The sequence below is a fragment of the Osmia lignaria genome, chromosome 12 (genome assembly GCF_051020975.1).
Source record: "Osmia lignaria lignaria isolate PbOS001 chromosome 12, iyOsmLign1, whole genome shotgun sequence".
Taxonomy (NCBI): Eukaryota; Metazoa; Arthropoda; class Insecta; order Hymenoptera; family Megachilidae; genus Osmia; species Osmia lignaria.
Window position 1 is genome coordinate 11,477,878 of NC_135043.1, and position 16,440 is coordinate 11,494,317.

Sequence of the window (16,440 nt, forward strand, 5' to 3'; positions counted from 1 at the left end):
CAAATACGACACTGAGCAGACACGGCAAGTTGGAGCATACTTTTAAAGGGTGGAAGCTAACTAGAACTGAAATATTCCAGTCGTCCGCTGCTCCGGGCTCTCCTCCGTTCACTGGGTCAAGTTCAAACCGATGGTAAGACGAAAAGGGGCCTCGACACGAATGCAGGACAAAGATAGAGTGGCTCTTTCGGTTAAAAAGCAGCGATCGATGCTCGATCGAGATAATAGGTAGGGAAGGCTGGTTCTAAGGGGGTTTGCGAACTTTCAAATGCTTGGTTTAAATTCTCCTGGCCCCTTTTTCTTCTTCTAACTTTCTCTCTATCCCTCTCGCATCCTCCCTCGTTCGCTCATTCACCTGCTACCACGCTCTCTTTCTATCTGGCCTTAGTGTCTCCCTTTAATCTTCTCCCTCCGCACCGTCACCCTTCGCCAATGTAGGTGAACTTGGCTGGTTCGAGGTAAACTAGCAGGAGACCGTCGCGCGCACGTATCCTCCTGTATGCTTTATACGCGCTTCCGTGCACGCAACACGGAGAGGATGTGCAAGCACGTGCACCGGGCTGACACGTTTCTACGGTTCGTTAACGGATGCGCCTCGTGCTCCAGATTCGTGGTACCAGACCGAGATAGAGGAGAAAGAGTTGTCTGTGAAGGGTTTATATCGCGATGATGGTGCAGCATAGGAATGCGGTCAGCTTATCGGTAGCTATGATCCAACACTTTTCGATAATGGTCAAGTTCGGAATCTGTACCATCGCGATTATCTATCTGTCATAGAAGAGTTTCCTTCTCGGATCCGTTTGTGGTTATCAAGGAAATTTCCCTTTCGTCGATCCATCCCGAAGAAGAGGAGCGCGTGCAGGTATAGCTGACGAGCTCACGTGCGCATCGAAGGACGCGCGTGACTTTGCCGCGGTCACGTGAAGCGCGGGCAGAGACCGCAAAGCGGTGGAACGACATCGAAGAACGGGGTTCAATCCGTTCCGTTCCGTTCCGTTCCGTTTTTAATTCACTGGGTCAAGTTTATCGTGGTGAGAGGAAAAAGTAAGACGAACGAGCGAGGAAGCGATGAAGCGTGGTGCACGATAAAGGGGCCTCGGCTCTTTATACGCGCCCCACTGCCCTGTACCCGCCGCGATCCAGAGTAAAAGGAGCACGAGAACCGTTCTTCTGTTACTAATGAGCGATCGATGTCTTATTGAGATATTGCTCTTTCTCTCGCCTTCCTTCTTTCCTTTTCGTTTTCTACCTCCTCATCCTTGTTCGCCAAAGGGCACTTGAATCTTGTCCAGAGCCCCAGGGATCCTTTGGTCCGGCAACTTCACTTTTACTTTTTACACCTGTTCCAAGATCTCAATTCATCTTCAACCTTTCCCTTTCTCTCGGGGGATCGTGGAATAACTCCTCGGGTCGCTGACACCAACGAATATCTTGGAAAGTCTACATACTGTTGAAGTTTGTTGAAGTTGATGCTTTCTTTTTCAATTTTTATTTAATTTCGTATTTCATATTATTTTCATTTCCTAAATTTTTGGAAGAACTATACATTTAACTTTGGATCAATATCTTTGTACGTATACCTTTAATATCGTGTAATTGAGCCAGGCTCCTCTGTTGAATGTAGACGAAATTATGTACATAGTTAGAAAAGAAAAGAAGGTGAGGAATTAAAACGTCAACCAGTAGCAGAGTGGACGCGTGTAAGCGGCAGCATCGAAAAAAAGGCTGAAAGAAGTGGGTAAAGTGGTCTCCGTAAGGCGTAGACGTCGCGTGGTGGTCGGTAGGTGTGTCAAGATCCTTCACGGTGCACGTTGTTCGAAAGAACAACTTTTTCCCCTCTTTCAGTTCTCTTGCAAAGTCGTTCGGAGCACGTGCGATTGCTCGTGTGATCGACGTGGATGGAATACGCTCGCGGATTCTGCGGTTCGCCCTTACCAACTCGCAAACTGTCTCTCGCCCGTTCCGTGAAAAAAAAAGGCAGAGAAAGCATGACGGTGAAGGAGAAAGAGGGCGAAAAAAAGTCGTGCAACGAGAGAGGAAAGTGGTGCAAGAGAGAAAAATAGGAGGAAAGAGTGAAAACATTCAGTGTGACCGTGTGGGTACGCGCGAGAGAGGCACGCGATCGTCGAAACTTTTGCTGTCCCGCGAATCGAGAGGTATGCAACAGCTGTTATCGTGTTACGGGTTCGCACGAGCGGCCCGTAACTTGGTATCATCGTGCTGGTTGAAAGGAGCCCACTCCATGCACTGGGTCAAGTTCACTACGCTTATGATAACATTTCTGCTCCGTTCCACTTCCGTTCCACTTCCATCTTTCTCTAACCTCTTACACCCTTTCATCCCTACTTACGACGGCTCAGAGATAGCTCGTCTTTTGTAAACATCACGAATTCGTTTCGATGAAACGAGGTCTGCGAAGAAGGATGTTCGGCTCCTTTGATTCAAGGACGTGCGAAAATCAGCTCGTTGACTGTTTTATAGGTACTAGAAACTGAATTTAATTAAAAAAAGAATTTAGTCTGAGTCAAATTTTTCAAATTTTGCTTTAAAGTAGTCGAAATTCTATTATAGAGCAATATCATCATCCTAAAAACTTTTAATGGTTATCTAATCATTCTATTTCGTAATCGAACAAAAGTATATTAATAATATAAAATTGAGAAGAATTTCTGAACGATCTTACTGGACGATGAGGCGAATCCATTACCTTCCGTAACACGGTGAATACGGGTCGAGAGTAATTTCTTACGCAGTTTAAACGGTGTCCCGCACACATTCACCCAAAGCTCGATGTTTTAGCGAGTACACGCGGAACCCGGCGATTACGATCGTTGAGTGATTTACGAGCACGGCGCCTCACGAGTCCCTTAACCTGTATGTTGCAGACCACATTCCTGGGACGGCGGTTGGTAATGCGGCGGCGGAACCACGTGCTGCCGTGTCTCGTGATGCTCGATTTCGCCGTCAAACGGGAACAGGACGAGGAAGATGGCACGTTTCTCGGGTAAGTATGTATTGTGCGTGCAAACATACTCCTCTCCATTGGCGTAACTTTTATCTGCGATGGTCCTGCGGTTTTTATTAAAAATGAAGAAAATTAGATTTAATTTGATCATGATGCAATTTTGGTTACACGTCATTTACTGATACCTGATACTGATACCAGTGAAAGGGTTAAATAATTAAATAACGATCAGCATCAAAACTTTAAGTCCTTCAAGGTTAAATCGTTCGAAATCGAAGCGCTCGTAATTACCCTGATCTACCTACCCCTATTCACGAAGCGTCGCCCGGCTTAACCCAAGCATTGCATTCTGCAGCGTGCACGCCTAATCGACTCTCATAGTCCGTCAATCCGCTGTCAATGTGTGTACCTTACACACCCAACCAAACCCCCAGCCTCCCTCTTTCTCCATTTCCCTCAACCTCCCTCTCCCTTTCTGTCGTGCAACAAGTGTGACGGCTGCTGGCATGGGTAGGCGAATGAACTAACAAAAAAAAGGTGGGGGGGTGGCACAGAGAGAGAGAAAGTGCATCAACCGTGAAAAAAAGGACAGAACAGGGAAAAGGATGGAAAATGGGTCGACTTTTGTGTACCGAAGAGCTTTGAGAGTACGTCAACACACCTGCAGTTCACCCCCGTTTTCTGGTAATTCTCCTCTGTCTGCATCACCCTTCCGCGTGCATAGTCGCGTGTCTTGGTCGAATATCCGATCGAACGTGTCGAGGCGGATAGAGCACCCTCCGCGTCGATGAAAATATCTAAAACTTTGGTCGTTTATCGATGGCGAAGCTCGACCAGTCGTAAACCTTCGTGAAATCGTAATATCAAAGAATTACTTTCGATGAATAAAAAAACTGGAAATCGATTTATAATTCTGAAAAGCTTATACGGTAAACTCTATCTATCTATCTATCTATCGCGAGGATTTCGATCGTAAATCGCACTTCTGTGAAAGGAAACATTGCTATCGTTGCTTGGAGGAAAACAGTAGGTAACCAGTTACTGAGACGGAAATGAAAAAGGCCGGGTGACGTCGAACAACTTAATTACACCTTCTGCCACAGGTGCGTTCACCTGTACGCGTGTCGTGAGCGTAATAAATATTTCATGAGCGAAACACCTATATTACATTGTTTGATTATATTTACATACATACGTTTGATTGCCGGCCATGCGATTAATAACTGTCCCGTCGCGTCGGCGGCTTTCCCTTCTTTCTTCTACACGTATTTTATTCAAATGCGTTTCTCTTCCCGCGTCGCATTCCCTCGTATTCTCTCGCATTCCGTCGCATTCCGTCGCATTCCGTCGCATTCCGTCGCGTAACGAATCAACACAAATATTTGACGAGAGCGCCGGCGTTATTGGCTCGCCACGATGAATCACTGGCACCTGTTATTTCAATACGAAAATACTTCTGGTCTCTTCCTCTTACTTTCTTTTCTTTTTCATTTTGCAATTATTTATTTTTAGTAGGTATACATATACCTACTGAATATTTTGCCAGTATTATCACGCTTAGTTATCATAATATTTCATAATATTTCTATACTTATAATTCACAGCTTACTTTTTACGTGAAAGAACTTGGAATTTAATTCAATCAAAGAAAGAAGAAAAAGGGGGGACAAGAAATTTGTTGCGACTAAGTAAAATTCTGCAGAGATTTCATTCAGGATGCAGGCTGGAAGAAAAATGAGGCATAACCGTGTAAAATGGACGTGTAATGACTTAATTACGTGCTGACGCGGCGTGCGTTGAACGGGACGTAGAGAAGGGTGGGAGAGGGTCTGAACGCTTTTAACGGGATTTATGAATGGATAACGAAGCTTGGCCGCCTTTTTCGTCGGCTTGTAAGTAAGTAAGTAAGTAAGTACGTGTGGCAACACGCGTGTACGCAGAAAAAAGCACGCGTACAGAGCAGGCGAAGAAGACGAGGCAAACATTATTATGCCCGAGCCGTGAATTATAGCTCGCTCGTTCACCGTTTCAATTTCAAGCCCGGTGCTCTCTTCTTGCTGTTTCCAACCCTCGCCGCGCATCAATTAAAGGGGAAGAAGCAACGCGATGCACCGGCGCGGCGCGGCCACCGTGTTTCGAATCTTTCCCTCCTTCTTTTTCTAAACCGGCTTTTGCTTTTCTCACTTGCCACGCTTTCCTTCGCTAAATTTACCTTCTCTTTACATAAACGACCGTAATTATATCAGTTTCATTTTGTGTTTTTATACGAGGGCGATTTAAAAAGATGTCGTATGAAGATAAATTCTATTCAGAAATTCTAATAAAATTAAGTATTTAACACTTTCGGTTACCCTCGGAACGAACATGTTAATCGTTCAATATTGCTGCTGTACTTGAAATAAAAAGGTAGACAAATTAATTTTGAATGAAAAATCTTTTATGTAATGAAAATTAATTATAGACAGACATGGGGTCAAGTTATGTATAGAAGGATCTAGTTGTAAGAAAGCATTATTCTTCGCGTTTTCTTATCTTCTGAATCTCGAAGCAATTAGTTATCCGTTGATCGGGCTCGTTCGAAGGAACGTCTTCATCGGGCGAATAAAAGAAAAGGCAGTTTAATCCGCCACCTTGCAACACAAGTGGTTCGCCTAAGCTGGTGGCAACAAGTACACGTTCGTCTGCCAACAAGGCGAGCAAATCGTTGCAAAAAGGGCGTAACCTTATATGTATGTAGAATCCGCGAGTCCAGTCCAGTCCAGTTCGGGAATGCGAGTCGTACGAGTGTCGTTTAATCGAACGATTATTTGAATATTTCTGAAAATTTATTTTCAGTTCAGAACAGAAATGACTAAAAAAATTATATAAAGCAAAGAATGAAATATGAAGTAACTTCCGTGTTTTGACGCGGTTAAAGAGGAAAAGGTAAAAGTGATTCATCAGAGTACGTGTACAGATTCGTGGCACGCTGGGCGCAGATAAAAAATTGCCAGTTGTAATTCCAATTGAGTCATTTACCATATTTACAGTGGGCACGTGCCACTCCGATTGCTGACAATCTTCGATCCGGATCGATCGATCGCAAACCGGATTAATAGCGTACACCGTACGGAGAAACGAGACAGAGAGAAACAATTGAACCACTCTGATCTCGGCTAAACGAGATTCTTAATTGACGGTTAAGGATTTATTTTTCCACTAAAGGAATGATGCTAATAGTGTTAAGGGGATTGGAAAAGAAAAAATTTTCTTCAATAAAATTATTCGACTAGATTTTTTCTTCAATTAAACAGATTAGTTTTTTATTTGACGACGAATAAAAAACTTTGAGATGTCGTTATTTTTTCTAATAATTGTAGTTAAGGCTATAGCTCTCGTACCTTGCTACACGGCGTACGTTCTTGAAGAGCATGTTTCGAGGTAAGAAAAAACGAAATCGTGACCGATCCTCTCCGATCGAATCGTTCTCAACACGTTTTATCGTGGCACGCGCGGCTCCCTTCTCACCTTATCGATCAATCGAATCGGATTAATGACATGTTTGCCAACAGAATACCTGATGATAGCCGGCCGCATCTTACACAATGACGAACAGCAATCGTTACGTTGATCGGGGTGTAAAATCTCACGGCTCTGAGCTTGTAATGCTGCTCGTAACATTTTTATGGGATCGCTTCATTCAGATTGTACCTGACGTGTCTGTGTTGCTTTAAATTTTAAATAGAATTATCGAGATACTTTTCTCTCTTTAAACTCGTGTAATTAACATACCTTACACGCATTCCCCTTGACGAGTATAAACAGAAACCTGACGAGAAATTTACAAATTTATTAGGATCCTAGCTCACGGCAGGAAGAATGTTAAATAAAACCAAATACCGATTAGAGAAATGCAATATTATCATCAGAAAACAATGAAATTCGTTCACAAGTTACTAGCTGCCTGCTATCCATTGAGCAAGCAGTTTTGCGCGAAATAGACAAACAGAAATTTCAAGATACAATTAATGTGTCAGCTAATTTGCATAATTGATTGAGACAACCCTGAACAAGACCAGTAATACAGTCGATAGAAGGCAAGCTACGAGTTATCGGAACGCCCCAATGTGCCGTTATCTAGTTTAAATCGATTTCAACGTTCATCCACGACCTCGATAAAACGGTAATCGATTGTCGTAATAATTGTTACGTAATCCACGCGAGAAGTAATAGTCCGGCAACAGGTGAGATTCCGTAATCAAGCGGAAGGACGTTCTCGTTCATTTCCACGGCCAAGTGGAACGATTATTGAAATAACTCGATTAACATACCAACTCGGTTCTGTACATACTTCTTTTTTTTTTTTCTTCTTCTTCTTCTTCTTCTTCTTCTTCTTCTTCTTCTTCTTTTTCATTGACCAGAAAAGCTTGTAATCGTTGTTGTCAGATCGATGCACGTACATTTAAATAAATTTTATTTTTATTTATATGAAATATTTAAGTGGCCTGGGTAAATATTGTAAATAAATTCTTTATTATTTTACAGTTTTAATTCAGATTTAAATTTACCGCGTCGGAAGTCGAATATTTAAACTCATTTAATTTCTTCATCGTCATAACTCAGAATTCGAGCATCATCAAGTTACCACATGCTATCCTTCTTCGGCATTCAATTTGTTCAGATTCCCCGGTACGATAATAGCAAATGGAAGCAAGAGGGACAGAGAGCATGTGTATGTACCATTCTCATTTGTCCTCGTTCCCAACGAAACCGCAGTACGTCGTGTCAATGGTTATTGTCGAACGACGTGCATATACTTTAGGCACGATTTGGTTCATTCGCTCGAGTACCCCGTTCATTGATTAAGGTATACCAGAAACCACGTGTTAAGCACTTCTCGATATAATTTCTGATATAATTTATAATTTTATTATAATAAAAAAAGGAATTTTATGTACGATTAATTAATTAATTGTGTATAAAGCCCAATTATTATTATCATTATTATCATCATTATTATATACGCCTGGTGAAAAACCTGTTCTTTCGTTCCCTCGCCCGTTTCGCCTCTCCGTTTTTAATCGAATCGATGGACGGTCGATCAGAAAACGTAACCACAAGCGGCTGGTATGAAAGGACCATTGCGTAGTTCGTTACCTGGCAAACCTTGTCCGCGGTCATGGTTGCAATCATTTTTTGAAAACGGATTTCACTGGGTTTTCGGGTTTCGTTGCGGTTTCGTGAACAACGTGGATTCCATTCTCCACTGTCTACCGTACTCAATCACCATTTGATAGGGTAATGATTTAGGGGGAGGTATTACAAATTGGAATTGTTCCATTCATTCATCACTTTTAATGTCGTGCAAAATATTCTTAAACATCCTTAATTAAAGTTGCATAAATCCGAATTATATCCGTATTATAAGTAATAAAATATGATGTCGAGGTAAATAACAGTCGAAGATACACAACAGCTACCTGACCTGAATCGAAACCCAAACAATGCTCGTCGTCCATAACCTTGGAGAAGAAAATCGAGGCAAACGTTACGCTTGTCTAGGATTCCAATTCAGTAGTGATTCACTTTCGGTTTCGATAACATCGTGTCAGTGTCTCTTTACGCGATTCATTCTATCACATAACGAGTTTAGTGTACGTACACCTGACAAATGACTGTTCCGTGAAACTAGTGTGTGTTTTCTGTGAACAGCTCCATACCAGCTGGTGAACTGGAGGAGGTTACAAACATCACTGGCTGAGGATCCTCGATCCTCGACTGATGCAATTTGCGGTTAAAGGTAGGAAATTGAACAAATTTGTTATACCTTAGAACGTTATATTTATTATTATTTAGTCCAAATAAAGCAAATCAAAGTGTGTTTATAACTTTTAAATAAGATTTTAATTGATGAAATTTTCATTAGATAGGTAATTCTATTGCATATGTAATTGAGTGGCATTGTTTTTATTTAAGTATCTTTGGAATCTGTATCGTGTTAAACAAGAAACGGGGTGAAAAGATTATACGGTGCATAACTTAGTGCAGGTGCACAAGACACGTGTATCTCTGACTGAGATTCGACAAGATCGTTGCATTCCTAGCGAGAAAGCGAAACGCAACACGCCTCATCGACTAGATCGAATAAAGCATGATTTACATTTGTTTTCATACTTTCATCGCGTTTCTTTCATTTGCTAACGTGATAATGATTTATGCGAAAATTCTTTTACAAAATAGATTATTGTTTAAAACTAAATACATACATTCAGTTTAATTTAAATAATTGTTCGTAGGAACATCGAGCCAGTTTCCTTCAAAGATAATTTCTGTAATTAATATTCCATTAACCCTTTTAAATTGTTTCTCCAATATTCCATCAACTTTACGAAATTATTTTTCCGATGTACAGTAACTTTTATAGAATTATTTCGTTCTTCTTTTTTACTTATAAAACAAATTGTTCTTCGAAAATAAGTTTTCCTATATGATCGTTTATAGAATAATTCTTTCGTGATACTCTCCTTTTCGTAATTAATCAAATTATATAATTTTTCAAATTGCATAAAATTGTATAACATGCTTGAAAAGAAAAGGTTGCATAAAATTATTTATAACTTATAATTGAAATATAATTGAAAGTAGCATAGAGGAGAAATTCCCAGTGATTAGGTAATGTTTTCTTAGATGCATTGGTTGACATGGGATTACGCAAGCTTTTTGAAAAAGCTCGCGTCTTTCAATGAGAGTTTGCAACTCATGAAACTACTTATGTAAGGCCCAGAATCAGCAGTTACTTTCTCGACGATCATTGTACCATTCACCCGGTATCGCCGGTATCGCCGGTATCGCCGGTATCGCCGGTATCGCCGGTATCCAGTTCAGTGCAAGCGCTATGATTGAAGGAATTGAAAAGTCGAAATAACGATTAATAACGATTACTTTAGTTGTTGAAATTAGTTTAATTATTGGTGTATTTAATTATATTACCTTAAAAATCAAATTGAAAAAAGAAAAAAGAAAAATTTACCTGCTATATTTTACAAAATAAGGGTATTGAAAATTTTAACGATCCAACCTTCAATTTTCAACCACATAAAACATTGACCAGAGTATACTCTAGTTTGTCGTTTCTTTTTTTTTTTTTTTTTTTTTTTCCGATTCGGTTTCAGCTATTGTTTTTGAGCCACGAGCTTCCAAATTGAACTCTCTGAAAGATTCACAGGGGTTCGTTAAAAGTTGATGGAAATTTGGCACGACCGAATATCTGTCGATGTTCGATTTAAATAATTCAGACATTTCATATTGTTCTTCTTTTCAATTGCTTCTTTTTGTAGATGTAATTGAAACATTTTTTCACATTGAATAATTTTATGTAAAAATCATTGCTGAATGTAATTCTTGATAACTGAAGTCTCTTTAGGCTTCATTGATCGTACGCGTTTTACTACCTGATTATCACGGATACATAAATTACTTCGATATTGATTTACTGAAAAATGGAGTTTTGTACGCAAAATGTCATTCTACATTTTCGACTTATCGTTTTAGATAGATTCACTCCTTTCTGGAAACACCCTGTATAAATAGAGAAATCGATTCTAGGAGTAGATTACTTTCAGAAATTCTCCCATTTCATTATTCATAGTTCCATTATATTTTAATACCATTCCGGAGACTTTCCTCGGTAGCTTCAAGAATCATCCACGAAGGAAAATAATGTGAAACAAGCGTGCTAATATTTTCGACTTTCTTCGTCCTTTTATACGCTCGCCTGCTTCTCGTTGCCGATCCTGATTGGATATAACGGTCCCGTTTATCCATCTTCCGAAGTAACGAGCTAACGTTACGACACTGATTCGAGCTTGGTGACGCAGATCCGACGCCCACGCAGCAGAAATTCTCTTCTTCGACTCTGCTGCGCCTTCGTGGATAACCTTTGTCGAAGCGCAGATTCATTTTTCTATTTCTTCTTATATTATACAAATTTTCAGCTTTTTTTATTCGTAGTTTTATTTATTTACCTGGCTATTTTAGGAATCTAGCTGCTAACTGATCTTATTAATAGGCAAATAATTGTTCTTGTAAGTGTTCTGTTTTAGAAATTAATTTAAAGAAAAATTGTATTAGGGCTAGGTTTTTAAAAGAATTTCAACAACCGAATACTGTTACCTACTTTTTTGCTGTTACTTTTCAATGAAATTTCGAGGAAGGGATTTTATTGTTACGTTTATTTAATGATACGTTAGTCTGTTTTGTTGAAATTGAAAGGGTTTAGCGGCAACTTGTTTCCCTTTTGTTTGATACGAACAATATGCAGATATTATCATCGACGAATTATTATTGAGAAACATGGTATAATTAATTAATATCCCCGGAGAATAGTTGCATATCCTGAATATTCGAATTGATGGTTTGTTGTTAGTGTAGGTAATTGTGTGTATAGAATCATCAAGGGAATTTAATGTTTAGGATGAAAAAATGAGACATCATTTATAACGGAAAGTATAATTTTTCTTTTCTTTTCTTTCCTTTTTACGCACTAAAACCAAAATGACTGGTATAAATTCGTGCTACATACGATATATTGCGTAAGAAGAGGTACGAAGATCCACGCAACGTGATCATTTAAACGCATGATAGGAACATCTAATCTGATAACGAAGAGTATCGCGAGAAATATGATATGCAATTAAATATTGTTCGCTCGGTCCAGTTCTGCTCGATTTCTTTTTAACGCTAGCTGGAAGAGGCTATCTCGTGGGAATGAGAAAACGTTTAATCTATTTTTTTCTTTTATAGCATAGTTTCACATAACATAAACTAAATAAAAAGAAAATAATAAACATTTTCACAGTAAAAGTGTTTCAGATATAAATGCATAATCATTTGTTTGAAATTACATTTATCAGTAAAATTATTTATTTAAATTAATATATTTTTATTTCGTACATGCTTTTACTACGATAAATTAGGTATGAAAATGTATATCTTCATCAGTCTCATTGTTTTTGAATACAGAAGAATTCACCATGTAAGTATAGTATCTCCCTAAAGCAGGAACAGAGATTCAATGGACAATATCTTTGTAATTATTAACGAAATTCTCGTAGCGGTAATAAACTATTCGTTGAAGGTTTCATCGATCATAAAGCTGGCTTCCCGGTAAATTACACAAAGCGAACGGGCGTAGAGTCGATTCGCTAACGTGTAAAATATGTACGCGTTTTATCGTCTGTAAACGAATATAAGTTATCAGTCAGTCGTTTTTCAATGACTTCTGTGTGAAGCGTTTCAATGACCAACAGTACACAATGCACAATAGATAGAGAATCAAGTATCGCAACTAATGGTTCTTGTGTTGTAAACAAAGTTACTATTACTTTGGTAATTGTTTCATTTCATTCAAAGTTTCTCTCGTGTTTCTCTTTCTGTGGATTTCTACTTTGCTCCGTTCAAATTTCGCGCGTTCTTTCATGGCGGGAAATTGAAAAGAGGAACGCGTCGCGCTTTTCCCGCCACGAGGCAAGGCGACGCGACGCGACGCGATGCAGTCGGCGTCGGCCCACAAAGAATAAACGTGCGAAGGCCTTCAACTGCCGCCTAAGGTATGTGAAAGGAGAGTTCAGAGATATTTCCTTGGCTAATGCACCAGGAGGAAGGTGGAGAGACGGTCGCGCGACCGAGTTGAGACGAAACGAGACAGAAATAAAGGAGAACAGCTAGAAAAGAGGAAGAACGAGACTTGTCGGTGTATTCATGGAGGGGTGGGAAGAGAGAACAGAGAGGGTAAATTTATCTGTTGGCGCCGCGCTGCCGAGAGGAGCCCACACTCTCGTTCACGGTTTTACCGTTTCCAGTCGCGCCGTTACGCGAAACTTTTAGCCCTGTCCACCCCCTTCCTTCTTTTTAATACAACTCTCGATCAAATATAAACGAGAGTGTTTGCAAGAATCCATGCATTTATAAATTAACTTCTGCTTTCTCCTTTTCTCCCCTGCTATTGTACGACTGTTCGGTTTTGCTAAAATTTCGCAACTCATGATAATTGGGATACATAATTAAAACATAGGTATTCAAAATACTCTACGTTTTAGAGTTAACATTTTAGTTAATGAAATAAAAACGTAGTGATGTTACGTGTGAGGGTACGCGTAATAACCTTCGAAGTAAATTGCAAAACGCCGTGCGCGAAATTTGCATAATACATATTCTTGAAACGAAAGCTTGAAAATACGGTAATTAGAAAATAAGAAATTGATTAAATAAGAAATTTTTCATATACAAACACAAACCACTTCCATAAAATGGAAGACTCTTATCAAATTGTGTAATTCTTCAGTCAATAGTAATTCATCCTTAAGATGAATGTTTATAAAACGGATAATTAATAGAAAAAAAGATGATTCATTAGAATTCATTAGAATTCATTAGAATTCATTAGAACGAGACGATCAAGTATAAACGAATGGTTCGGCCCGTGTTCGTGTGAAAAGTTTCGGCGTGACCGACGCCCGTACAATAACTCGCAACCTCTAACCATGTGAATTATAACAGGATGCAATGGCATTAAGTTATTACATTTAGCGGTGCAAATGGGCAGGCACCATATAAACCGTTTCCGGTTGCAGAGCACGAACTCTCTTGCATCGTGATTTCTCTGGCGCCTGAATTTTCTCACATGTCTCTTCCCATCCGCTTCGCTCTTAATCAATATCCTTGATTCTCAATTAACCAATGATTCTGAAATTAAAACGAAGAAGAAGAAGAAGAAAAAAAGAGCTCGTTGATTGAACATCGAATCGTAAGTTGGTCGAGTGGATTTTTCATTAATTGAAAAAGATGTAAAAGGCAGGGAGACGGGTGACAATGACTCGTGCCCTCTGGCAACGTCCCTACGGGCCGCGAGTTATGCACCTGTGTTCTGTTTTCAAATCTTCCTGTTTTTCCCGCTCGAATGGATCGTAAGCACGAAAACGTGTGTATACACTATGTACACGCTTGAATAGAGGTTCGCGTATACTCGAGAGGCCGGGCAAATCGCATCCAGCTAAGAGAAGACAACGAGGATACCGAAGGACAGACCCATTGAAAGAGAGTAGAATTTACAAGCTATCGAAGAAAGAAAGGAGATGCCACGCGCCCGACGCGACGAGGAGAAGGCAAACAACGCGTGAGAAAGAGAGAAGATAAAAGAAAAGTTTACGCTTGTATCCTGAACCAAAGAACATTATCTGCTGCGCGTGCAACTGCGCATGCGGTTCACTGCTGCCCCCTACCTGCCCACAACTTCCTCGTCGCTCGTTTAAGCGTCGTTTAACTCTCTTTCCCGCGGTATTTTTATTTTTTCCTCGCTTTTGTCACGCGTCTGGATGTCACTCTGTTGCACGATCCTGTTCCTCTCTTTCCCTGCCCGCTATTTCAGTTTGCTTGACGAGTTAATTGAAAAGGAGAGTGTGAATAACAAAAGCGAAACAGATAAAAAAGATGAAAAAGAACGGGCGAAAATGGTTATTGGCAGAAAAGCAAAGCTTGCGACGCGTCCCTTGAAAAGGGCTCAGACGTGCAAATTTGTTATGAACAACAGCTGACTATTACTGTAGCTGAAAAAAGTGATTGTAAAAAAAGTGCTTGCATTAAGGCGAGTAGTGACGCGAATAAGGAAGGCCATGGTGCACGGTGAAATTCCAATGTGGCCGGCGCGGCGGCCGGTGATGCGGTCGTGGAGGTGCCACGTTCTTCCCTCTCGCACTTTGTACTCGTTAAGGTCGCCGGTGCAATGGTCAGGGGCAAAGGCATAACTAAGCGGGTACGTGATGCTCGGCCAGTGGCTGCGTGTGCACGCGCGCCACGAAGCGAAGTTTACAGTTAGCCACTTTAAAAACACTGAGCGACCGAGCAAGAAGAACACGGCACGGCGCGGCAGACGGAACGCGCGAAAGAAGAGAAGAAAAAAAAATAATAAAAAAGTAGAAAAGTTGGGACGCGCGATCGTGGCGCCCCTAGTGGGGGAAGTACAGGAAAGGAAAAGAAAATGAGGAAGGGGAAAAAAGGAGCAAGGCAAAGAGGAACGCGCAATCATCGGCGTCAGTGAGCGTTGGTAGGGGCGTGAAGGAGAAGGAGAAGATAGTACTTGGGCGGGGGAGGAAAAAGTGTTGGGGGTGAAGGGAGAAAAGAGACACGGACTGTATAACGAGACAAGGTTGGGAGGTCATCGGTTGTTTGGTGCGACGAGGAGGAGTGATGCTGGCATGAGGCCATGAGAAAGAAGGCTCCCAGGCATGTTGCTCCTCTCGCTTCGCAGGAGTGAGTTAGACGCGAGAAATGCTGAGAGACAAGCCGAGACTCGCGTCGCTGCTGACGACACTAGCAACGATGGAGCAACGAAGAGGTATCCGTACAGAAACGAGAAGAAGGAAATAATGAAGGGGAAGGAAAGAGGATGGAGAGGAAAAGAGGACCCAAAAGAAGCAGAGTTTGGCCTGGCTGGTTGGCTCGACTGCTTCTCCGCTTCTTACTCTCCTCCTTCTCTATCGGATCGTACTCCCCTGGTAAAGCGTTTGCATGAGAAAGACAGGAAAAAGGCCATCGTCTTTCGCGGCGCGCGGCGCGCGGCGCTCAGCGCGCGAAGCTGTTCTCCACGCGTGAAGGACGATCGTAACGCCGCATACTGGGAAGATTCTGAAATTCGCCGATGCGGCTCTCGAATATATGTATATGTAAGTGTTGGAAATAGTGTCTCCGTTTCTCGAAACGACGCGACGCTGCGTACCTCGAGGGTTATACAGGGTGTCTCGACGAGATTGATGTTTGATGTACTGAACGCGGACCTGAAAGAGAACGCTACATCAATCGATGTCGCTTTCTTAATGGCTTAATTTACGGCTTCGCCTTATCGCGGACGAGTTGCACCTGTCAGTTCAGAATCGAACGTATTAAGTACTCTGATAACGCGTCAGCTGTTTGTTCAGTTGGCCATGGCATACCTGTCCAAGAATTCACCCTCGTGACAGCGGTTTAATGTTGTAGTAGATGGACCAACTAATACCGCCATTAACCGAAATTAACAAGTGATCCATTTAGCAGGGAATGCGAAAGAGAGAAAAGGAGATTTGGATTTAAACGACCACGTGCATGACCAAGAGTGAATAACTTGAAATATCATGTGACCTGAGGCAGACTCGTCCAAGAATTTGTCCTCAAGACGGCTTTTTTTCTTCCCTTTAGACATTTCACTTTTAATTGTAAAATGGTAAAGGACGTAACCTTTTTGAAACACCCAGTATAGTACTATTTCACGGTAGACGGAGACACGTGAATGGTATTATCATTCGAATGCAACTGCAGGGCGTAGCCGAGTTCGTTAAATTCCGCGGGAACGTGGAATGGTAATGGAGAAGGTTTTATTCGACAAGTAAAGCACAATTTACGAGTATCCCGAAGCTATGCATGAATATTATAGTTTCAAGAAAATATAAGTTATGTTTTTTCCAGTG

At 41.0% G+C, this 16,440-nt stretch overlaps 1 long non-coding RNA gene across 8 annotated transcripts in view; it reads left to right on the plus strand.

Moving 5' to 3' along the window:
- LOC117609996 (uncharacterized) overlaps window positions 1–16,440 on the plus strand; it is a 140,200-nt gene that overhangs the window by 46,610 nt on the left and 77,150 nt on the right. For 7 of the 8 annotated variants that reach the window (XR_013063173.1, XR_013063177.1, XR_013063174.1 and 4 more), the window contains 2 exons: window positions 2,886–3,004; window positions 8,657–8,744. This is a non-coding gene — a long non-coding RNA (uncharacterized LOC117609996). Of the gene's footprint in view, window positions 1–2,885; window positions 3,009–8,656; window positions 8,745–16,440 lie in introns of all 8 variants that reach the window. The other variant, XR_013063178.1, reaches the window with a different exon arrangement.